A 24,306-nucleotide genomic window follows, 5' to 3' on the forward strand; every position below is an offset into this window, starting at 1 on the left:
AATGGTTATTGAGGCAAAAAGTGACACTGTGTGCTCATTTGCATGTCATTTCCCAGAATCCCTTGCTGCAGTGGAAGTGCTGTATGCTGGGTGATGATGGGGAAAGGCGGGGTTGCAGACCTGCCTAAGACATGCAGATGAGCATACAGTTATATTTGTATATATATATATATATATATATATATCTATATCTGTGAAAAAAGAGAAAAAAAAACAGGCGCACACCTAGTGCATTAACGTAATAACAATAGTTTATAGAACTTAAAATCAGAGGCTTGTTATTACGTTAATGCACTAGGTGTGCGCCTGTTTTTTTTTCTCTTTTTTCACAGATCTATTTAGGGACTAGTGATCCCTTTGAAACGGGCTGCCAATACCTGGATGCCATTGCTTTTGGAACGGGACTTTGTTTTTTCAGAGGTTTTTTATTAAGATTTTTTATTAAGATTTTTTATTAAAGTTTTTTATATATTTTTTTTATATATTTTGAGTAGTTTAATATATTGTTTTTATTTATCATTTTTATTCTTCATTACTATATCGATTAAACTAAACATATTATATGATAGTTTCTTTGAAATCACAGGTTTTAGTAGTTTTATTGGCCATTATCACACAACCCCACTAGACGCATTCACAGTAGGGTTAATTAGTTCTTCAATTCATTAGCTTATGTTCAGGATGTAATAGAGGCGCTACTTTTTTGTTTTTTGTTTCTCTTGTTATATATATATATATATATATATATATATATATATATATATATATATATATATACACAGAAGTATCCTTTCATCTGTATATAGGAAGGACATAGAGAGGGATCATACAGCAGAGACTTTTAGATTCCTCAAGTCTATAAATAAAGTACAGGAGGGAAATATTTTCCACTCAGAAAAATGCTGTAACACACAGCCATGCTCTGAACACAGCGAGTGACAAACTATGGGGACGTGTGAGTGAGTTATCCTTTGATACATCTGGTGGATGCATGGAAAACCATTACAGGCAGTGAGTCATCAAAACCCTCTGGAACTTCTAGGAATTAAGACTTTAGGGGGTCTTTCCTTGAGGCGGCCGTCCTGCAGCATCATGTGACGCTGCATTGTCATGGCAGCGCATCGCCATGTGAGGTTGTGGCGGTATTATTCCCCATCACTAGACCACTATAGTGAAGGATTGGACTGCATACAATTGGGGTCTTTCTTGGACTATCTTCCTTCTGTGAGGGTTGGTTGTCCTAAATGTTCTAGCTTTCTAAGGAGCCAATGACACAAATAATTTGTTCATGTGACAGTAGGGGCGTAACCAGGCTTTCAAATTAAGGGTTAAGCCGGGTTGGTTACCCCTGATCCGTAATAAGGGTTCAAGAAGAGTCAGCTCTTGAGCCCAGTACTGTGTCATGCATAAAATGTGTTGTGCGCCAATAAAGGATTTGATGTGTTTTTGCCTTTCTATGGATGCCAGCGAGTAGGGATTGCTAGGGTATGAGTTTCAAAGGGGGGTTTGCGGAGAAGGTGTTGTCAGAATGTTTCTAGGTAGTCGGGGTCCAGAGTTGCTGGATACCGCAATAATGTACCTGAGAATCATGCTTGATTCCTGGATACATATAGGCACATTGTCCCAGCACGACTCACTGCTAGGGTTCCCTGCTTCAGCACAGCCCAGAAATGTAAATGGGGCAAAGGTAGCAAAAGTGTCCCTGTAACTCTAAGGGGTCCCTAGGTTAAGGGGGATACCCAGTTACTGCCCAGGTCACCCAGAACCTATTTAGAAATTCATGGGTTTGTTCTCTGCTTCAGCACAGCCCAGAAAGGTAAAATAAGGCACAGGGATGAAAAGTGTTCCTGTAGCTGCGGTGATCCCTTGGTAACATAGGGGTACAACAGTTAGTGCCAAGGTGTCCCAGAACCTGTATTGGGTTTGTGGGATATGGAAGTCTCTGGTAAAGTATAGAAAAACCTGACCTGTTTATGGGGCTTTTTGGGTTCACTGTGTCATAGAAACTCCAAATTTTGGGAGTGTAAGTTTTAGATGGGCTATTTGGGCGAAAATGTATTCCTTTTGTTTGCAGGAGTTCGGGGGCCCAGCTTCTGGTGGTCCCCTGATTCTCCCCGGCGTGCAAGCACTATTTGTGGGTTCACGTAGTGAATCACATTGGGGCTGCACCGTGTCCCCCAGACTCCTGGTTTTCGAGCCCAGATATCCCCAACCAATTTCCCACACATATATAAGGTTTCCCAAGGTTTATACTTTATTAAAGTATGGTTTTTAGGGTGTTATACTGTATGTATAAAACTCCATGCAGTCAGCCTAAGCATTTGCATAGGAGCGAGGATGTCTACCTAGCATCTAGGCTCAAAGGAGAACCAGGATGTCAGAGGTGTCGAGCCATTTTGGTTTTGTCAGACTTAGAGGAGCCTGTCACCACGGGTGGCATTGAGGGAACCAGGGACAGAGGTGCCAAATTGCACATGCCCCTTGGTTCATTCAGATTTCCAGCTAACCCTGTTTTTTCTACCGGTTGGTCTCTGATTGGCTGCTGAGAAAGTTCTCACGCTTCTGATGGGGCTGTAGTATTTTGTGAATGGAGTCAGAAATACTATAAGAATCCATGCACCCATCAGATTTGAGTCTCCAGGTTAAAGTCTCCAGTCTGCAGCAAGAAAGAGCACATTGCGGGCTAAGTCCCAGTCAGGGGAAAATCCTTATTTAAAATTCCCTACACATAGAAGAGTCTAGTTTTTTTTACCCCAGTTCTCAAGTAAGTGTGTCTTTTTGCCTGTAGTTTGTATTCCACTGTGTGTATGCCTATTTAAGTTAATAAACTACAATTTATTTAATTACCTGTTTTGCCCAATGAATGATCCTGGTATAAAAACGTGTAAACTGCCTGGTCTCCCGTGACAGTTCAGAAAATCTTTTTTTGTTGACCTGCATAAGACTCGCCCCTTTAAATCAGCAGCTCCACACACGGTGTTGATATGGGTTACAGTGAAGGTAGTGCAGTATTTTCATTGTCAAGAAGAAAGCAGTAACTTTCAATAGAAATCAATGCATGGAGTCTGTATTATCCCACACGCCAACCCAGACTGATAAATCAGTGCCTAGAAAGGTTACAGTCCAAATACTTGGCCCAGAGCCGGGTTTAGCTCAAAGCATTTCATGTTTGTTTTCTCAAGATGTTTTCCTCAACTGAGTAAATCTAATGTTAACATTTACGTTCTGTAAATAGCTGAGAGACTCTACACCAGGGGTGGCCAACTCCAGTCCTCAAGGGCCACCAACAGGTCACGTTTTATGGATATCCCTGCTTCAGCATAGGTGGCTAAAAACCGAGTCACTGATTGAGCTACCTGTGCTGAAGCAGGGGTATCCTTAAAACGTGACCTGTTGGTGGCCCTTGAGAACAGGAGTTGCCTACCCCTGCTCTACACACATACACACACACACACACACACACACACACACACACACACACATGCATGCACACACGCACACAGTGTTTATTTAGAACTTGCTCAGATTCTGGCCGCTGTCCCTATTAGTGTCTGTTTGTTTAAGGATTATCTGGAAGCTGGGTGGAATTAAAATCTGTTTATATCTCATTCAAAATGTAGCATATTTTGGAAATATAGAACTATGCCGGACTCCATCCGTTTTTTTTTTGGTAGCTTATTAGAAATTGTAAAACAGCTTTATTTTAAGAGAAAAAAGCCAAAAGCCGGGACATTTCAAATTGAGTATCTGGGTATCTGCTGCATCGACAAATAATCTGTAATTAATAGCTGAGCTAATTAAAGTCAAAAAGCATTTTATTGTGTTCATGTCAATTAATATACAGATTGATTGTCACTTTGTTTTGAGACTTGTGTGTACGTGTGTCTCTTGTGAGACCTGTGTGTATGTGTATATATCTCGTGAGGCGTGTGTGTACAGTATGTGTATAAATCTCATGTGAGACCTGTGTATGTGTGTGTGTATCTCATGTAATCTGTGTGTATATGTGTGTGTATCTTATGTAACGTGTGAATTTATTTTATTTATTTATCAAATGTTTTACCAGGAAGTTATACATTGAGAGTTACCTCTCGTTTTCAAGTATGTCCTGGGCATAGAGTTAAGATGACAAATAATATATGGTTACAAACACATAGTTACATAGGTGAACAGGGTATACATTATATACAAGACATTGCATGCACAGTTAAAGATAATATATATTATAGGCAAATGTAACAGTTGCAGACCAGATTAAAATGTGAGACTGCTTTAGTTTTATAAGAAGTTAAACTGGTGGTGAATGTGAGACTCTCCGGTAGATTGTTCCAGTTTTGAGGTGCATGGTAAGAGAAGGAGGAGCGGCCGGATACTTTGCTGAACCTTGGGACCATGAACAGTCTTTTGTAGTCAGATCTCAGATGATAAGTGCTGCATGTGGTAGGGGTGAGGAGCTTGTTCAGATAGGCGGGTAGCTTGCCCAGGAAGTATTTGAAGGCAAGGCAGGAGAGATGAACTTTGCATCTAGACTCAAGTGATGACCAATCTAGTTCTTTGAGCATTTGACAGTTATGTGTGTTGTATTTGCATTGGAGAACAAAACGGCATATTGAATTGTAGAGGGTATCAAGTTTGCTAAGGTGGGTTTGGGGTGCTGAGCCATATACTATGTCCCCATAGTTGATAATTGGCATTAGCATCTGCTATGCGATACACTTTCTGACCAGCAGACATATGGAGGACATTTTCCTATAAAGTACACCTAGTTTGGCATAGGTTTTGAATGTCAGGGTATCAATGTGCATCCCGAATGTTAAATGGGAGTCAAACCATATACCCAAGTATGTAAAACTCCTAACAGGTGTTAGGGTTGGTTCTGATCTGGAGCTCAGTCATTGGAAGCTTTACAAATTTAGCCATGGTCCCAAATACCATTGTTACTGTCTTGTCAGTGTTAAAAACAGTTTATTTTGGGAAATCCAATATTCAAGCCTCAAAAAATCAGACTGCAGTATGTGTTGAAGGTCGGAGAGGCTGGGTCTGTGCACATAAGATTGTGTCATCTGCATACATATGTATTGACGCTCCTTTACAAGCTGTATGAAGATCATTGATGAACACCTAGAAGAGTAGAGGCCACAGAACAAAGCCTTGTGGGACCCCACAGGTGATATCCAAGGGGTTGGAGTTAGAGCCCGAGATACAAATGTTGGGATCTACCTGATAGGTAGGAATGAAACCAGTTTAAAGCATGCTTCCCTATTCCAGAGCACTGGAGTTTGTTAAGCAAGATAACATGATCAACAGTATCAAAAGCCTTTGCAAAATCTAGGAATATTGCACCAGTGAGTTGTCCCTATTCCATTCCACACTGGATCGCATTGCAAACTTTTAGCAGGGTAGTTACGTTGGAGTGTTTGGGGCAAAAGCCAGATTGGAAATTTGTCTTGGTATAGTAATCGCTTAATTGGGAGTGGACACACTTTTCCATGATTTTTGATAGTATTGGGTGAAGAGAGACTGGCCTGTAGTTTGAGACAGTTTTTTTGTCCCCAATTTTGAAGATTGGGACAACTCTGGCAGTTTTCCAGGTTCTTGGGGATATGGCCTGCAGACAGGATAGAGTTGACTATGGAAGCAATTGGTTTGGCAATGGCTGGGGCACCAAGTCTTATGAACTTAGGTTGTAGTAAGTCAGGTCCACATTGGCTGCTTAGTTTTAATTTGAGGAGCGCTTGTGTGATCTCTTCAGATACTAGGACAAATTGAAAATTGTGAGCAGTGTTGGGAGAGGGTGGGTGCTATAGGGTTACTCTCAGAATGAGGTTCATGTTTGTGATTTGGGTTGCATTTCGCAAATAAGTTAGTAGCACACCCCACAAAGTAATCATTGTATCTCATGTAACCTGTGTGTATGTGTATCTCATGTAACCTGTGTGCATGTGTGTGTATGTATCTCATGTAACCTGTGTGTATATGTGTATGTATCTCATGTATCATGTGTGTATATGTATGTGTGTGTATCTCATGTAACCTGTGTGTATGTGTGTGTATATCTCATGTAACCTGTGTGTATATGTGTGTGTATGTATCTCATGTAACCTGTGTGCACGTGTGTATATGTATCTCATGTAACCTGTGTGTATATGTGTATGTATCTCATGTATCATGTGTGTATATGTATGTGTGTGTGTATCTCATGTAACCTGTGTGTATACAGTATGTGTGTGTATGTATCTCATGTAACCTGTGTGCATGTGTGTGTATGTATTTCATGTAACCTGTGTGTATGTGTGTGTGTATATCTCATGTAACCTGTGTGTATATGTGTGTGTATGTATCTCATGTAACCTGTGTGCACGTGTGTGTATGTATCTCATGTAACCTGTGTGTGTATCTTATGTAACCTGTGTGTATTTTTGTGTGTATGTATCTCATGGAACCTGTGTGTATCTCATGTAACCTGTGTGTATGTGTGTGTTTACATGTGTGTGACACAGCTTAAGGCGCCTCTGTAAGGTATAGCTGGGGGTCATAGTATAGGCTTTCTTTGTCTTTCTCTGCCTGTGTACGTGAGCAGAGAGGGTATAATCCTATAACACAAGTACTCAGCCTCCATGTGAGGCTTAAACATCTGACCCTCAGCTCCCTGCCAAATACACAGATTATACAGAAAGTGCTCTTCTGTGCTCTACGTGCAGCACACATGGCTGGGTTCTGACACACTAGAATCCTACATTGTTAAATCACTGGCCTATGAAGTGGGAGACCCTTGTCTGAGATACAGTGCAAGCTGCTTGTGACATTGGGAGAATCACTTTGTGTACTAGGATTGCAGGTAGCAATAATTAAATGGTAAGCTCTTAAGGGCAGGGAAGTTATGTCAGTAGCTCAGCCAACATTGTGCTTCATTGTTACAATCAAGGCAGCACCGCTACGAGCTCAGACTCACCGCTGGGAAGTTTCCCCAGGGGATAAAGTCAGTGTGGCCCTCGCAGAAACAACCCAGCCTGACTTCGGATCTGAGACAAGCAAGCTGTGGGCACCGTCCTCCCCCAGCTCACTCACTGAACTGGGAGAAGCTGTATTAGGGAACCAACATCTGTGTCACCATTACTCACAGGTAACAAGTTCCCCGGGTGTGATCCACATGATTAAGATGTGAGAGATTCTGGACCAAAACATGGTGTTTCCGTGGTAAGAGGGAGTTTATGACACCAGGGATGATAAACATAAGTTACATTCTCTTCCAATTAGAAGTGGCCATGTTGGTCCAGTGCATCTCACACTCCATTCTCCTCCTCACTTTTAAAGCTTTACACTCTTCTGCCCCTCCTTACATCTCAGCCCTAATTTCTCGTTATGCACCATCCAGACTCTTGCGTTCTTCTCAAGGATGTCTTCTTTCTACCCCCTTTGTATCTAAAGCCCTCTCCCGCCTTAAACCCTTTTCACTGACGGCCCCACACCTCTGGAATGCCCTTCCCCTCAGTACCCGACTAGCACCCTCTCTATCCACCTTTAAGACCCACCTTAAGACACACTTGCTTAAAGAAGCATATCAATAGCACTGTGGATATTCTGAACACATGATACATAAAGCTTGGCCCCCTGCAGACGCACTTACCAGAACTCCCTCCTACTGTCTCTGTACGTTCTCCCTACCTACCAATTAGACTGTAAGCTCCTCGGGGCAGGGACTCCTCTTCCTTAATGTTACTTTTATGTCTAAAGCACTTATTCCCATGCTCTGTTATTTATTTGATTACCACATGTATTACTACTGTGAAGCGCTATGTACATTAATGGCGCTATATAAATAAAGACATACAATACAATACAATATGCCAGCTCAACCCTTAGCCTAATATGTCAGTCTAACCCTAACCCAAATATGCCAGCCCAACCCTAGTAATTCCAGCCTAACCCTAGCAATACCAGCCTACTGTAACTGTTGCCTACACCGGAACCCTAAAAGACTTAATAATCTGGTAGAAAATGATTGCTGGCTGGCAGAGGGAGGACGTTATCAAGCCAAACCTTTCTTAAACTCATTTTAAATGCTGAAACAGAAGAGAAACATTAGTCAAGAGCTACATGGCTGAGCGCTTTCACTTGTGTAAGTTTGGGGCTGTCAGAACTCATTGAATGTCTTATTTCAGGAGTCCAGGTGGGAGAGGGGGGTAAGAGGGGAGGGGGGGGGGTGAGTGAGGTGGTTAGAGGGGGGGAACAAGGAGATGGGGGGGGGGGGGGACAGAATGTGATGCCAAGAACAGACCAGGGGACATTGACAGAGGAATTGACAAACTCCCCCCTCCCGCTAGATATTACAGGATATAAACACCCTTGTTATAGGATGGAAGCCTGTTTGATTTTTGAAAGCACTACAGTCTTATCAGTGATTTGGGATAAAGAATCGTACCGGTCTTTTATTTCATGTGAAAGAGAAGAAATCCTGAAGAAGAAGCTACAGGCTGGAAAACTCCAACACTGATTTAGTCACCAGGGTGGTTATCCATCAAGGCAAAAGTGGAGCAATTGTGGGTCAAAAACAACTGCACAAAGTGTAACAAAGGAAAAAATAATATCGATTTTTAATAGGACTTTTTTTCTTTAATCCATGGGGTGCAGTTATTTTGCCTTAGAATAACTCTGCTTCTGCCTTAATACATAGACCCCTATGCCTGTTATTTAATTAAAAAAAATATTATTTGGGACAGTGACAAGCGGTTGACATGTATTTATTTTATTGGTAATGTAATGGTCTCCTGGTGCTACTTCTTGTCCATGGAGGAACCCCAGATTAATGTGCTGTATCTTCCTATGTTTTGATGGCAACAAAAAAGGAAAAGAATTAAGAATTCCCCGTGACATAGTTCAGATGAATGGAAAGGTTGAGATATACATACATACATACAGAAAGATACTGTAACTCCTTAACTCATCTGCCATATAAAACAATGTGCAACACTGATCAACCTAACCTTGTTGTTCATAACATTAAAGGAGAAAAACACGTGAAATCTTATGGGGTTTTTTTTTTGTAATAAATCAGTTCTGTAGTATTAGGTAATAATGACTGATTTGAAAAAAAAATTGTTTTGTTTTTATTCAACTCTTAATGCAATTTTTAGTGCATTTGAAAGCATCCTTTGATTTCTATAGCAGGCTTTAGCCCACCTCCCAAGCAGTGCAAGATCTTTGCAACACTTTCCTGTTTCGGATAATTTGTTGCCAATATTCCTAGCAGTTTGAGCTGTAAACTGTAACAATAGATAATGTTACCTTAATAATATTCAGATACATTGTAGCTGCTGCGTTACACTGACTGAAGCAGCCATTATGTTAGGCACACAATCAGGACTTTGACCGATTTATAACAGGAGCCCCAAACGATTGCCAGCTTAGGTAAGAATGTCGAATTATACATGGTCTCATGCTTTACATGTACAGATAAGAAAAGAAAAACATGTTGGAAAGTAGTATTGCTGCTTTAAGGAAAAAACACATTATTTTGTGTAAGTTAATGATACAGTTCCTCTTCTCTCAAATGTGACAAATGTTTGGAAATGCAGAGGTGTGGGCCTATAGTCATGTAACGGGAGGGAGAAGCAGTAGGTACTGTGATACCTTCCACTGGACCAGGTACTGTGATACCTTTTATTGGACCAGGTACTGTGACACCTTTTATTGGACCAGGTACTGTGACACCTTTTATTGGACCAGGTACTGTGACACCTTTTATTGGACCAGGTACTGATACCTTTTATTGGACCAGGTACTGTGACACCTTTTATTAGACCAGGTACTGTGACACCTTTTATTGGACCAGGTACTGTGATACCTTTTATTGGACCAGGTACTGTGATATCTTTTATTGGACCAGGTACTGTGATACCTTTTATTGGACCAGGTACTGTGATACCTTTTATTGGACTAGGTACTGATACCTTTTATTGGACCAGCACATGATGGATAAGTTCCAAGCTTTGGCATCACACAGGACCCCTCACTGTGTAGCCTGCGGGTTCTCATTGTATTGCACACCATGGCACAGACACTGCACATGCTGAGCTCCAAACCTAACCTGCCCCATGCTTTACACGCGTGGTACTGGTACTGATGCTTCCTCCCCACAGGCTCCGCCCCTCTCTCCACAGGCCCCGCCCCCGGCCCAGCTGATGGAGACAGTGGGTGATTTTCCACTATGTGTCTGAGATCTCATATACCGGGGGAGCTCGGGGCTGTCACACAGTGAGGCTGAGAGCTGCACAAAGAGGAGCGGGAGGTAAGGAGCTCTGCATTTATACCCTTATATAGAGAAATGACTTCTGTATATGTACCCCTTATATAGAGATATCACTTCTGTATATGTACCCCTATATAGATACTGCTGCTGCTATACTGTCTCCTCTGCATATATACCCCTTATATAGAGATATCACTTCTGTATATGTGCCCATATATAGATACTGCTGCTGCTATACTGTCTCCTCTGCATACTGTATATACCCCTTATATAGAGATATTACTGATGTTGTACTCTCACCTCTGCACATATACTCCCTATATAGAGATATTACTGAAGCTGTGCTCTCACCTCTACATACTGTATATTTACCCCTATGTAGAGATGATATACTGTCATCTTGGTATATATCCCTAAATAGTGATATTACTAATGCTGTATCTCACCTTGGCATATATACACCCCTTCTACAGAGATGATGCTATACTCTGTCTCTCACCCCGCTATACAGTATGTACTCCTCCTTATATAGGTACTTACATCCCTCCACAAATACTCATGTATAGATAACTACCTCTAACGCACCCCCTACACAGACACCACTACTATTACTATTAGTGTAGGTTGGTACCATCAGCAATCCATATGTAACTGTATATAGGTGCTGTTATAAGTTCCTACAGGATATGTCCCTTGTCATTCTCTGCACTGTGACCACCTGTATGTCACTACCAGTGCCTGGGTTACTCTCATGTCATTGACACTATTCCTGTACAGACACTGTCATCCTTCATGTGACTCTAACCTGCTGGTACATACCTTGTAATGCATACACTGTCATTCACAGTGACAGTGATCCCCTGTGTGCCTGCTCTCCTTCTCTCGATGTGAACCTGACACCCCAATCCCCCTTTCTTATCCATCCCATTCTTCCTTAACCTTAACCCTTCCATTCCTCCCTCCTCTCAGCTGTGGGACTGTTCAATTTAGGAGTGAAATATTTGTGGGTTTTATTTAACTTCTCAGTACAATTGGCTCCCTTAGAGAAATGCACCCCCCTGATAGTAACTGTTTGTTTTATTATTTGCATCTTGCTAAAAACAAACATGTAATGTTTCTTATCAAGAACACGTGGTTATGCAGATCAGATGTATAGGTTCCTCTACTTGCCTAATGGTTTCATGATGACTTTGCAAACAGTTAAATCCTTCAGAGCTTTTGTTTACCTTGGAAAAGTTAAACATTAACACATTTATTTAAAGTTGGCCCAATTTAACTTGTCAAACATGTCACTGTCCTTAGGTCACTTTGAGCCCACACTGACCCTCCTTATGGATCTTTATCTGTATAACGCCATCCATGTACATAGCGCATTACAGAAAATAATGGGAATAAGAGCTACAGACATAAACAAAGACATTAGGAAAAGGAGTCCCTGCCCCGAAGAGCTTACAATCGAAGCAGTATGTAGGGAGAACTTATAGCGAGAGTACAAGGGTGTAGGGCCTGCTGATAGGGTCTACCTTGACACGCTTGCAGGCTGGATATGTTTTGGCCAAAATATTGAACTAAATGACTTATGAGAAGCAAAAACACATAGAAATTAACTAAATAAATTATCCCCTTGGATGTGCATTGAGGCTTCTTTGTTAACTGTTATATATATATGTGTGTGTGTGTGTGTGTGTGTGTGTGTCTGTGTGTGTGTGTATACGTGTGTGTGTGTGTGTGTGTGTGTGTATATACACGTGTGTGTGTGTGTATATATACAGGCATACCCCGCTTTAAGTACACTCACTTTAAGTACACTCGTGAGTAAGTACATATCGCCCAATAGGCAAACGGCAGCTCACGCATGCGCCTGTCAGCACGTCCTGAACAGCTATACCAGATCCCTACCTGTACCAAAGCTGTGCGCAAGCGGGGAGACTATAGAGCCTGTTACAAATGCGTTATTTACATCAGTTATGCACGTATATGACTATTGCAGTACAGAACATGCGAGACTGTGTGGCACGGAGTGAGAAAGCGTGATGGAGTAAGACTATGGGGCAGTGAGTGAGTGCGCAGCAAAGAGTGCAAGAGCCTAACGAAGTGAGACTGTGCGGAACTGAGTGAGAGAGTGTGACAAAGGGAGACTGTTCGGAACAGAGTGAGAGAGTGTGATGGAGTGAGTGTGTGGCACGGAGTGGGAATGTGTGACAGAGTGATCCCGTGTGGAATGGAGTGAGAGTGCGTGATGGAGTGAGATTGTGCGTCACAGAGTGAGAGACACATGACGAAGTGAGACTGTGTGTAACGGAGTGAGAGAGTGTGACAGAGTGAGACTGTGCAGCAGGTAGTGAGAGAAGGGCCGCCAACAGAAATCATGGGGTCCAAGACAAACATTTTAAGCAGGGCCCCCCCGTGTTGGCGGTATTGCAAGCCCCCATTTCACACCTCATGAGCCCCATCTCTTTCCCCCCCGCTCTTCCCATGTATTTCTCTCCCTTCCGTCTCACCCCCTTTCACTCTCCCGCCTCGCATGTATTTCTCTCCCCTGCATCTCACTCTTTCTCCCTCTTTTCCTCACTCATCCCCTCTCTCCTCTCTTTCTCCCCCCTCCCCTCTCTTTCTCCCCCCCCTCCCCTCTCTTTCTCCCCCCTCCCCTCTCTTTCTCCCCCCCTCCCCTCTCTTTCTCCCCCCCTCTTTCTTTCTCCCTCCTCTCTTTCTCCCCCTCTCTCTTTCTTCCCCCCTCTCTTTCTCCCCCTCTCATTCTCCCCCCCCTCCCCTCTCTTTCTCCCCCCTCCCCTCTCTTTCTCCCCCCTCCCCTCTCTTTCTCCCCCCTACTCCCCTCTCTTTCTCCCCCCTACTCACCTCTCTTTCTCCCCCCCCCTCTTTCACCCCTCCTCCCCTCTCTTTCTCCCCCCCTCCCCTCTCTTTCTCCCCTCCTCCCCTCCTCCCCTCTCTTTCTCCCCCCCTCCCCTCTCTTTCTCCCCCCCTCCCCTCTCTTTCTCCCCCCCTTCCCCTCTCTTCTCCCCCCCTTCCCCTCTCTTTCTCCCCCTCCTCCCCTCTCTTTCTCCCCCCCTTCCCCTCTCTTTCAACCCCTCCTCCCCTCTCTTTCTCCCCCCCTCCCCTCTCTTTCTCCCCCCCCTCTTTCTCCCCCTCTCTTTCTCTCCCCCCTCCCCTCTCTTTCTCCCCCCTCCCCTCTCTTTCTCCCCCCCTCCCCTCTCTTTCTCCCCCCCCTCTCTTTCTCCCCCCCTCCCCTCTCTTTCTCCCCCCCTCTCCTCTCTTTCTCCCCCCCTCCCCTCTCTTTCTCCCCCCCTCCCCTCTCTTTCTCCCCCCTCCCCTCTCTTTCTCCCCTCTCTTTCTCCCTCCCCTCTCTTTCTCCCCCCCTCCCCTCTCTTTCTCCCCCCTCCCCTCTCTTTCTCCCCCCCTCCCCTCTCTTTCTCCCCCCCTCCCCTCTCTTTCTCCCCCCCTCCCCTCTCTTTCTCCCCCCCTCCCCTCTCTTTCTCCCCCCTCCCCTCTCTTTCTCCCCTCTCTTTCTCCCTCCCCTCTCTTTCTCCCCCTCTCCCCTCTCCCCCCTCCCTTCTCTCTCTCCCCCTCTCTCTCTTCCCCCCCTCTCTCTGTCCCCCCTCCCCTCTCTCTCTCCCCCCCCCTCTCTTTCCCCCCCCTCCCCTCTTTCCCCCCCCTCCCCTCTCTTCGCCCCCCCTCCCCTCTCTTCACCCCCCCTCCCCTCTCTTACCCCCCTCCTCTCTCTCTCTTCCCCCCCCTCCCCTCTCTCTCTTCCCCCCTCTCTCTCTCCCCCCCCCCTCCCCTCTCTTTCCCCCCCTCTCTTTCCCCCCCTCCCCTCTCTTTCCCCCTCCCCTCTCTTCCCCCCCCCCTCCCCTCTCTTTGCCCCCCCTCCCCTCTCTTCCCCCCCCTCCCCTCTCTTCCCCCCCTCCCCTCTCTTCCCCCCCACCCCCTCTCTTCCCGCCCCTCCCCTCTCTTCCCCCCCTCCCCTCTCTTCCCACCCCTCCCCTCTCTTCCCCCCCCTCCCCTCTCTTCCCCCCCCTCCCCTCTCTTCCCCCCCCTCCCCTCTCTTCCCCCCCCTCCCCTCTCTTCCCCCCCTCTCTTCCCCCCCTCCCCTCTCTTTACACCCCCCTCCCCTCTCTTTCCCCCCCTCCCTCTCTTCCCCCCCTCTCTTTTCCCCCCACACCACGCCACCTCTTTTCCCCCCACACCAACCCACCTCTTTTCCCCCCACACCAACCCACCTCTTCCCCCCCCCCTACACCACCCCACCTCTTCCCCCACACCACCTCTTTCCCACACCACACCACCCCCACCTCTTCTCCCCCCCACACCACCCCACCTCTTCTCCCCCCCACACCACCCCACCTCACAATTTTTGAACAACAACTACATCATATCATTTCACGCATTTACATCCCGGGCAACGCCGGGTATATCAGCTAGTATATATATATACACACATACACACACACATCACATAAGCCCCCCAATGCATATATAAATACCCCCAAGTCCCCAATACATATAAAAAAGACACCCAACCCAACTACAAATCGCTTCTGCATGTGCACGACGCCCGGCGACGTCGCTACGGTGACGTCACCGGATCGCTCTGCAGCTCCTGGTATAATTGAGGCCTTAGAGAATGACATACCATGAAAGTCACGGGGTGACAGAGAAAATGGGGAAAAAATGCAGGGAGGTGAACAGTGACCGAGAGGGAGAAAAAGAAATGCAACGTGACTGAAACACAGACAGACACAGAGTTACAGAGGAGCAGGGACCGTGGGGACGCTATGACCACTGCTGATCCCAGAAAGACTGAGATACTTTGTAGGTTCATAAAGATACTGCAGTAGAGTGAATGCACTCGCTAGTGATATCTGGTGAAGGGTGAAGCCAGGAAAAACTTGAACACATATCCAGATTTACAGCAAAAAGTGTACAGCAGGGCCCCGGGCATATGGCGTGTTCCGTTCTAAGGGCCAGTCATATAGTGAAAATCGCCGGAAAGCGGAACTGGCGATTTTCAGTTGTGCGCATGCGCAAACCGTCATATTCCCCCTTGTGCGCGACCTACATTCTGCGCGCGCAACCTACGTTCTGCGCATGCGCGACCTCTGGCCAGACATGGCGGCCCCCTTCTCGGTGTCGCCGTATCAGCGGATCGCCGAAAAGCGGGGCCTTGCTGTAATGTAACTGAGTCACTTGGGCGTTCAGAAACATACATTTCTGCGCAGCAAAAAAAGCACAAAGTTTCGGGGAAACAATCCCCTTTGTCAGGTGCAGTGATACCTTTTAAAGGACCATCATATCAATCGGAGCACAGATCAAGAGACACAATGACATACAGAGAGACACACGGAGACTGCGATACAGATGGAGCGGTACAAAGGAAGTTATTTATTAAACTGTGATAGTGGTGATAAAGCAATTAGTCGTTAGCAGTTTCCATGAAATAGAGCCACGATTGGCAGTACCCAATTTAAGGAATAATCCCCAGAGACTAGGTTACGTAGCCCCATATGTTGGTCCTATATGCTGCTTTTTCAGGGAAGTTACTCCTTTTATAGTCTAATATAATTTGTATTGTCTCTTATATCTGGTAGTAATGGCTTCTCTGCCATCCAATGACACAATGACAAATACAGAGCAGGATACAGTTACGGGTAAGAAAACCAGACATAAGGATCCTGCCCTGAAGAGCTTGCAATCTAAGAAGTATTGAAGAGAACGTGCACAGACAGCAGTGCTTCTGCATTGGAAATCCTGTTGTACAGCACATGTGAATGATGCCGAGTATGACGCTCCATCAAATGGCCTAAACTGTTAACCCCTTCACTGGCAGATACAACATATTGCTCCGCCCTTCTAACAGCAAAAGGGTCAAAAAAAATTGCTGTGCTTGTGCTGGTCTGTAATTTGGAGAGTGGTTATCTGGCGCAGTGGGAGGAGTAATGTGAAACCCAGTGACTTGGAAAAGGCGCTTAACGACTATAAAAGTGATCAAAAAAAATATAAAAATGTGTGAAACTGACGAATTCTCTCAACCTTCCAGGGAATATGCACTGATTCCCTTACAGCAGTTTAGGATCCAGGGTAGGAAGGGAGCAGCATCATCAGGAACACCCAGAAAAAAATACAAAAATAATCATAGTGTGGTATGAAAATTACATATATGTCAAACTTTGAGACTTGGCTCTTATGGTGACCTACTTACAAAAAGTAAGATTCAAAATAGCAGGTTTGTATTAGTGATGGATCTTTGGACACCTCAGCTTTGGACCACAGCAAACAGCAGCATACATCAATAGGGTGTATCACATCAATGATACAATCACCCTATTGATGTATGCTGCTGTTTGCTGTGGTCCAAAGCTGAGGTGTCCAAAGATCCATCACTAATACAAACCTGCTATTTTGAATCTTACTTTTTGTAAGTAGGTCACCATAAGAGCCAAGTCTCAAAGTTTGACATATATGTAATTTTCATACCACACTATGATTATTTTTGTATTTTTTTCTGGGTGTTCCTGATGATGCTGCTCCCTTCCTACCCTGGATCCTAAACTGCAGTGGGAGGAGTCACTGCACACAGCGAGAAATGTATCAGTTGGTGTGTGAAACATGAAAACTTTCATCGTTTTGACTCTGAGAAACAGAACAGTTAATCACGAAATGCTGATTTAAAAAAAAAATTGTTTATAAAAATGATTTACCAGGAAGTAATACATTGAGAGCTACCTCTCGTTTTCAAGTATGTCCTGAGCATAGAGTTAAGATGACAATACATGGTTACATTAAGTGAACAGAGGTTACACATTCAATTTACAAACATTTCAGGATAGTTAGAGATAATATGAGTATGGGCGTATGAAACAGTTACAGACAAGATTTAAATGAGATAGCTGAAGTCTTGAAATGACTTAGACTGAAGGCGGCTTTGAGAGTCTCAGGTAGGTTGTTCTAGACGTGAGGTGCACGTCTGCCCTGCACCTCTGGAATGCCCTTCCCTTCAATACCCGACTTGCACCCTCTATATCCACCTTTAAGACCCACCTTAAGACACACTTGCTTAAAGAAGCATATGAATAGCACTGTGGATTATAATGGACACATGATACATAAAGCTTGGCCCCCTGCAGACGCACTTACCAGAACTCCCTCCTACTCTCTCTGTACCATCTCCCTACCTACCAATTAGACTGTAAGCTCCTCGGAGTAGGGACCCCTTTTCCTTAATGTTACTTTTATGTCTGAAGCACTTATTCCCATGACCTGTTATTTATACTATCTGTTATTTATTTGATTACCACATGTATTACTACTGTGAAGCGCTATGTACATTAATGGCGCTATATAAATAAAGACATACAATACAATACAAGAGAAGGAGGAGCGACCAGATTCCTTGTTGAACCTTGGGACTGTCTTTTGGAGTCAGATCCCAGGTGATAAATGCTGCGTGTGGTTGGGGTGAGGAGCTTGTTCAGATAGACGGGTAGCTTGTCCAGAAAGTATTTGAAGGCAAGACTGGAAAAATGTACTTTGCACCTGGATTTAAGAGAAAGCCGATCTAGTTCTTGGAGCATTTCACAGTGATGTGTGTGTAGTTACATTCTAGGACAAAGCGGCATATTGAGTTGTAGTTGGTGTCTAGTTTGCTAAGGTGAATTAGGGGTGCTGTACCATACACTATGTCCTCATAGTGTATAGTTGGCATTAATAATTGGCATTGTGTAACAATTGGCATATGTTTTGCATGAGGCGCTTTCTTAATAGTGGCTTAGGGAGGATATGTTCCTATAAAGTACACCTAGTTTGGCATAGGTTTTGGATGTCAGACTATCAATATGCAACCCAAATATTAATTGGGCGACAAACCCAGATACTTAAAACTAGTGACAGGGACTAGAATGGTGTTAGACTTGGTTCCGATATAGAAATGTAGCCTTAGTCCCAAATATCATCGTTACAGTCTTGTCAATGTTTAAAAACAGTTTGTTTTGGGAAATCCAGTATTCAAGTCTTGAAAAATCAGATTGAAATACGTGCCCAAGATCAGAGAGGCTAGGGCTGTGTGCATATAAAATGGTGTCATCCGCATACATGTGTATTGAGGCTTCCTTACAAGCTGTACGTAGAACATTAATGAACACTGAAAAGAGTAGGGGCCCCAGAACAGAGCCTTGCGGCCCACAGGTGACATTCAGGGGGTTAGAGTGAGAACCTGAGAGAGACACATATTGGGATCTATCCGATAGGTATGAGTGAAACCAGTTTAATGCATGCTCCCCTATTTCAGAGCACTGAAGTGTGTTTCATTGGTTTAATACAGACTGCTTTATACAAACAACGAATTGTTTTATTGGTCACCGGCTACAAAAATGTCCTCTCTGTATTTAGTACAATGATAACATGTACGATTAATTTCCCTCTAAATAACAAAATATAATTAATAGCAATGTGATGGTTTAATAAGGGAGGATAGTGGCAGTATTGAATCAATAGTAACTCTCTATAGATGGTATACACAGAGGGGTTACAGCATTTAGATAATTATGAGTTAAACATGCAAAGGTGTTGCTGCTTTTTAGAGGAAAAAGTCCTCCAGTATTTGTATCCTACACTAATTAATATGCAAATGAATTCAGTATGCGTATGTATGAGCATAATTTCAAACCTCAATAGTATGTAATTAGCTTGACAATGTTCCTACAGTGCTTGAGATAGCTGTATATTCCTTTCTTTTTTTTAAAATCTTCATGTCACTGGGAAACGCAGAACGACGCCTCTCCTTGGCCAGAGTTCAGAGATCTAGCAACTGTATATGAGGATGAAACCTGCAAGGTTTTAAAAGATCTGCTCCATATGATGTATTCATGGATAACTCTCATGTTGTTCCAATAAGAGGTATCACAACAGTCAAGGAACCTTCACTCTGCTTGAAGGAGAACAGTTTACTGACACAAACTCATATCCTACAAAATATGCTACTTGACTATTTCCCCTGTTTTTAATCTCCTTTTATCTCTGTAATCTAGATAGTTATGTAACCCTCCTTGCCCGGCTCTTAATGAGTATACGTCATGATAGACTATTTACATGGCTGTGCTCAGTGTCTCGTACCTTTGCAGGGTGCTGGGTCCGTGCAGGCTGGGTGTAGTTATACAGATGTTAGAATGAGGGGCGGCAGGAACTGTTATACTGCAAACAATGAGTTTATTCACATCCGTTGATAATGCTGCACTTACTGTACAGTACACAGGACATACTTCTCATGGACATTAACTGGTGTCAAACAATGTAGTTTCTCCGTGCTTCTTCTCTTGGTTGCTCTCACTCCTACACTAGGGAGGTACGTAGGCTAAGTCCATATAGCTTTTGCCCGCCCGGAGGCGTGCGCGTCGGTGACGTCACCCACGTGAAGTGGGTGCGTTTTTTGGACATGCTAGATGCACCATTGGGGGGCCTGTCTAGGGGCATGTCGGTGACATCATGGAGCTGTTTGGTCCCTCATTGGGTGTACCACTCACATGACCTACCCGTCAACTGATTCCTCGCGCAATGCGCACCCCCTTCTGCTGTCGTCCGTGCGGTCTATGGGTGCGATCAATGCCTTAAGGCAATGAGGCCATGCGCAGAAGCCTCTGCGTGGTCTGCGGCAGCATGGATTTAGCCGACATTAGGGTTCTTCATGGACGAAATGATGGTGTACAGAGCTTTCCAAAACTAACATATCTCTTCTTCATGTGTACAGAGCTTTCCAAACCTTGCAGGTCTCTTCACATGCACAGAGCTTTCTCAAACCTCAGAGGTCTCTGCTTCATGTGGACAGAGCTTTTCAAACCTCACAGGTCTCTTTTTCATATGTACAGAGCTATCCAAACCTTGCAGGTCTCTTATTCATGTCTTCATGTGCACTTTCTAAATGTAACCATAAGGGGGAAAAAACCCACATGTAAGTGATATGGAGGTTTATAAGGCCGGGTATACACCGATACTGTGTTTTATTTGGCATATGACCACACACACGTTCACACCTGTAAGCTCAGGTGACATTACACTATGCAGTGGCATAGCCTACACCTGGCAGATCGTAGCGGTGACTTTATACGTAGGTCAGCCTGCTTTTCTCCAGTGTCAGCACAGTGTCCTGCACACTTCTCAGCGGGGGGACCCTGCCAAGAAATTGGATCCGGTCACGGTTTTCTTGAATTTTCAAACCTGTACGTTATTGGTAGTTATATTGGTCTATTTCATGCTGCAACTCTCCAGACATCTGTACATGCTGTTCTCATAGTAAATAATTATATAAATGTCACGGAAATAAAGTTCATGTCCCACTGCATACAGATGTAGAAGCGTCACAGTCCCTCTCAGGGGGGATAGAAAGGGCTGGATTGGGATATTCTGCACCTAAGCTGGGATTGAATTCTAGTGAAACTCTGATATTCTGTTAGTACGGGATACATTGTGTTCTCTGGGCAACAATGAAGCCTGCTATTGTACATCTGTATGTACTCACCCTCTTGTCTTTGCAAAAAAATACACTCATATCCCAAGATATACTTCTATCTCTCCCAACACACCCGTTGGATTGTAAGCTCTTCAGCGCAGGGATTCCTATCCCCCCCTATTTTTACTTTGATATACAATGCGCCCAATTTGTAATATTTACATATATTCATGTACAGAGCCATGCAGTACAATTTAGCTTCCCATTGATTAAACACATGATTTGATTTCCAAGGAAAACAAGCTGAATATCTTGGATGGTATTTTGCTTTTGTGTGTTTTTTTTCCTAGAAAACTTGTTTTGTTGTTGTTGTGGGGAGAGAAATGTTACCTTTAATCCCTTGTCTGCTAGAGGCAATCATAGGACACGGCAACTAAGTGGTTAAATATTGGATTTGCTTTTCATGGTTAGCAGTGCACAAATAGGGTGGGGGGCTGGAGGGGTCAACTCGAGGGACCTAGTTGTTTTTTTGGGGAGGGGGGGTGAGGGGGGAAGATGCTCTGACAGATGCAGAATGTGGGTATAACATCTGCTTCTTCTTTACAGAGAAAGATTCAACTTCAAAGCAAAGTATTTAGGTAAGTCTTCCAGTCTTTTATTCTGGAGGTGCACAGGGAGGTGGCAACCACTGATGTCGGTATGAGGTGCCTGCAGGGCATTGCTCTGGAAGGGAAATACTTCATTACTATTTGGGATCCTTTGAGTAAATTACATTTTAAAGGGTAAAGTTTGTATTTACTGGGTGACGGACAGACTGCCTTATCCAACCCACTATATCAAGCTCCTCACCCCTACCACATGCAGCACTTATCATCTGGGATCTGACTACAAAAGACTGTTCATGGTCCCAAGGTTCAGCAAAGTATCCGGCCGTTCCTCTTTCTCTTACCGTGCACCCCAAAACTGGAACAGTCTGCCGGAGACTCTCACAGCCCTCACCAGTCTAAGTTCTTTCAAAACTAAAGCTGTCTCACATTTTAATCTGGTCTGTAACTGTTACATACACCTAGAATATATATTATCTCTAACGGTGCATGCAATGTCTTGTATATAATGTATACCCTGTTCATCTATGTAACTATGTATTTGTAACCATGTATTATTCGTCATCTTAACTCTGTGCCCAGGACATACTTGAAAACGAGAGGTAACTCTCAATGTATTACTTCCTGGTAAAACATTTTATAAATCAATAAATAATAAATAGGGAAGAGATACAAACCAGCGCCCGTAGTGATATAAGTCCAATAAGTCCAATAAGTCCAATGAATCCAAATGAGGGGAGATGGGAGAAAGAGTCCAAAGGGTCCAATAAGCGGAGGTACTCCAATCAGGGGGTCCGTGACATGTGGACAAAGACAAAATAGAAAATCATAGTGTAAACTGTATCAGTTAATGGGTTAAAACACTGCACAAAAACAATAAAGACAATAAACAAACAACAGAAACATGCACATAAAACACTAAAGCTGAAATAAAAAACTATTTATTAAAACAAAGGAGCCTGCTGCAGCGGGTCATCAAGGGGTTAAAACCCAAAACCCTACTTACAGCAGGACCGGATAAATGAGCGTGTGAAAACCAAGCAGGAACGGATGCCAGATGCAGAGAAGGTCCTCCCTGGGCTCTCAGGTGTGTAGTGTATGGCTCTGTTTCCCTCCGACTTGTAGAAAGTTCCCAAGATGGATGCAGGGGAAGGGGAGCTGCACACAGCTGCACACGTCTGATACAACCTCTCTCGCGATGACGTCGTATCCTGCTAGGGTGGTCAGGAACGCTACACACAGCCAGCTCTCTCCAAGGTGCCGTGACCTTTGACCCTACGCGTTTCGTGACTGACGTCACTTCCTCAGGGGTTCTAGCGCTTAGTAGCACTCCTTTTCTGTATCAATAATAAATATCACACTCATTCCCAACAGGGGGTCCGTGAGGGGTTTGCCCCCAAAATCTGTAATGGCGTATCCCAGGCAATATAGCGGGTTCCTGAGCCCGTGTGGGGACTGAAGGCCCCAAACTTCCCCTTAGCGTGGGGGTAAAGCTGTCAATTACAGCAGGAGATTCCAAAGTTGCTCCCCACAATGCTTTGCATCCACAGCAGCAAGGCATTGTGGGGCGTGACTTTGGTAGCTCTCACAGTAATTGACAGCTAAGCAGTCAAACAGTTGTGTTAGCAATAGCCTGACGAGTAGGCCATACGATTGATTAGTGGTTCGAAACAAATTATTACAAAGTATTACAAATATAATGGCGATTTGCGGCACTCCCTTTGTGTGGGAGCCTGTGATGTTTGTAGCGCAGAGCTGTAAGAATTCCTTTTCCTGAGGGCTTTTAAATCCCACAATTGTACGTTTTCAGAACCTGCTTTATTATAACACAGTCCCGATGTCTGAGAAGATACATTGTTAAAGGCCCAGTATAACAAATTGTCGTGTACTTAACTTGTTGCTTGGATAATGTTACATAGTTACATAGTTACATAGTTACATAGTAAATGTCATTTTCAAATATTCCCTAGTGAATAACAAAAGGTCTGAGATTGTCCCCTTAGCTCAGGGGCGGCCAACTCCAGTCCTCAAGGGCCACCAACAGGTCAGGTTTTAAGGATAACCTTGCTTTAGGACAGGTGGCTCAATCTGTGGCTCAGCCGTTGACTGAGCCACCTGTGCTGAAGCAGGGATATCCTGAAAACCTGACCTGTTGGTGGCCCTTCAGGACTGGCGTTGGCCTCCCCTGCCTTAGCTTGTCAGTGTTACCCCTGGAGGGTCAGCATTGTGACCAGCACAGTACAAAATACATGAATTGTTTCATTGTCTGAGAGAGGAAATTCTTGACTAAAAGAAGGAATCTCCTTACAGTTGGAATTCCAGCCTAATTGTTTTTCAAACGCGCCGGGCTCATTATCTGCCTTTGAAACCAGTTCCGTTCGAAGCACTGGATTCGGAATCATCAAGAACATGCAGGGAAGGGGTTAATGCAATAGCCAAGCCTGCTGATAACCTTCCCCTGTGTGCTGCCTGCTGTAATTAGGAAGCACGCACTGCGATTGTGCTAGGGTTTGTTGTGTGGGGTAGAACATGGGTGCCCAACTCCACTCCTCAATCCCAGCCTCCACCTTCCAACTACTCAGGTTTTCAGGTTACATAAAACTAGTATCACTGTACAAGAGAAGCAGCGGATAAAATACACAGCGTAGCGCATAACCTCAACCGATGAATCTCGCAGTAAGTGGGTGAAACATTACCAGTGTAAGACCAAGTGAATGTGCACGAAGGTGGGTACGTGTTCCCAGTCACATTTATACATGTGGCCCAATAATTAGGATAGCAATGTTGCTGTTGTTAAACGGGTCACCAAACTCCCAAAGTGCAACTCCGTAAAGTTGGAAAAGGGAGATAGAACATAGGGATCAGTGTTACATTGCACATAAGTAAGTGCAAACCCAGCCTAGTATAGCCCATTATTACTTAGTGAATTTCTTTATACTTATTACCTTAGTATTTTTTTTGTCTGTTTTGTCTGTACCCCCAGTTCACGTATACACCCC

At 44.3% G+C, this 24,306-nt stretch overlaps 1 protein-coding gene across 4 annotated transcripts in view; it reads left to right on the forward strand.

Annotated features, from left to right (window-relative positions):
- The first annotated feature begins 10,157 nt into the window (after positions 1-10,157).
- SLC6A6 (solute carrier family 6 member 6) overlaps positions 10,158-24,306 on the forward strand; it is a 49,648-nt gene continuing 35,499 nt past the window's right edge. Inside the window, exons 1-2 of one of the 4 annotated variants that reach the window (XM_075574623.1) lie at positions 10,162-10,288; positions 21,309-21,340. The gene's annotated coding sequence lies outside the window, so the exon portion shown is untranslated. Of the gene's footprint in view, positions 10,289-15,887; positions 15,913-21,308; positions 21,341-24,306 lie in introns of those variants that run through there. The other 3 variants (XM_075574620.1, XM_075574621.1, XM_075574622.1) reach the window with 3 other exon arrangements.

This window comes from Ascaphus truei, chromosome 17 (assembly GCF_040206685.1).
Source record: "Ascaphus truei isolate aAscTru1 chromosome 17, aAscTru1.hap1, whole genome shotgun sequence".
NCBI classification, from domain to species: Eukaryota; Metazoa; Chordata; class Amphibia; order Anura; family Ascaphidae; genus Ascaphus; species Ascaphus truei.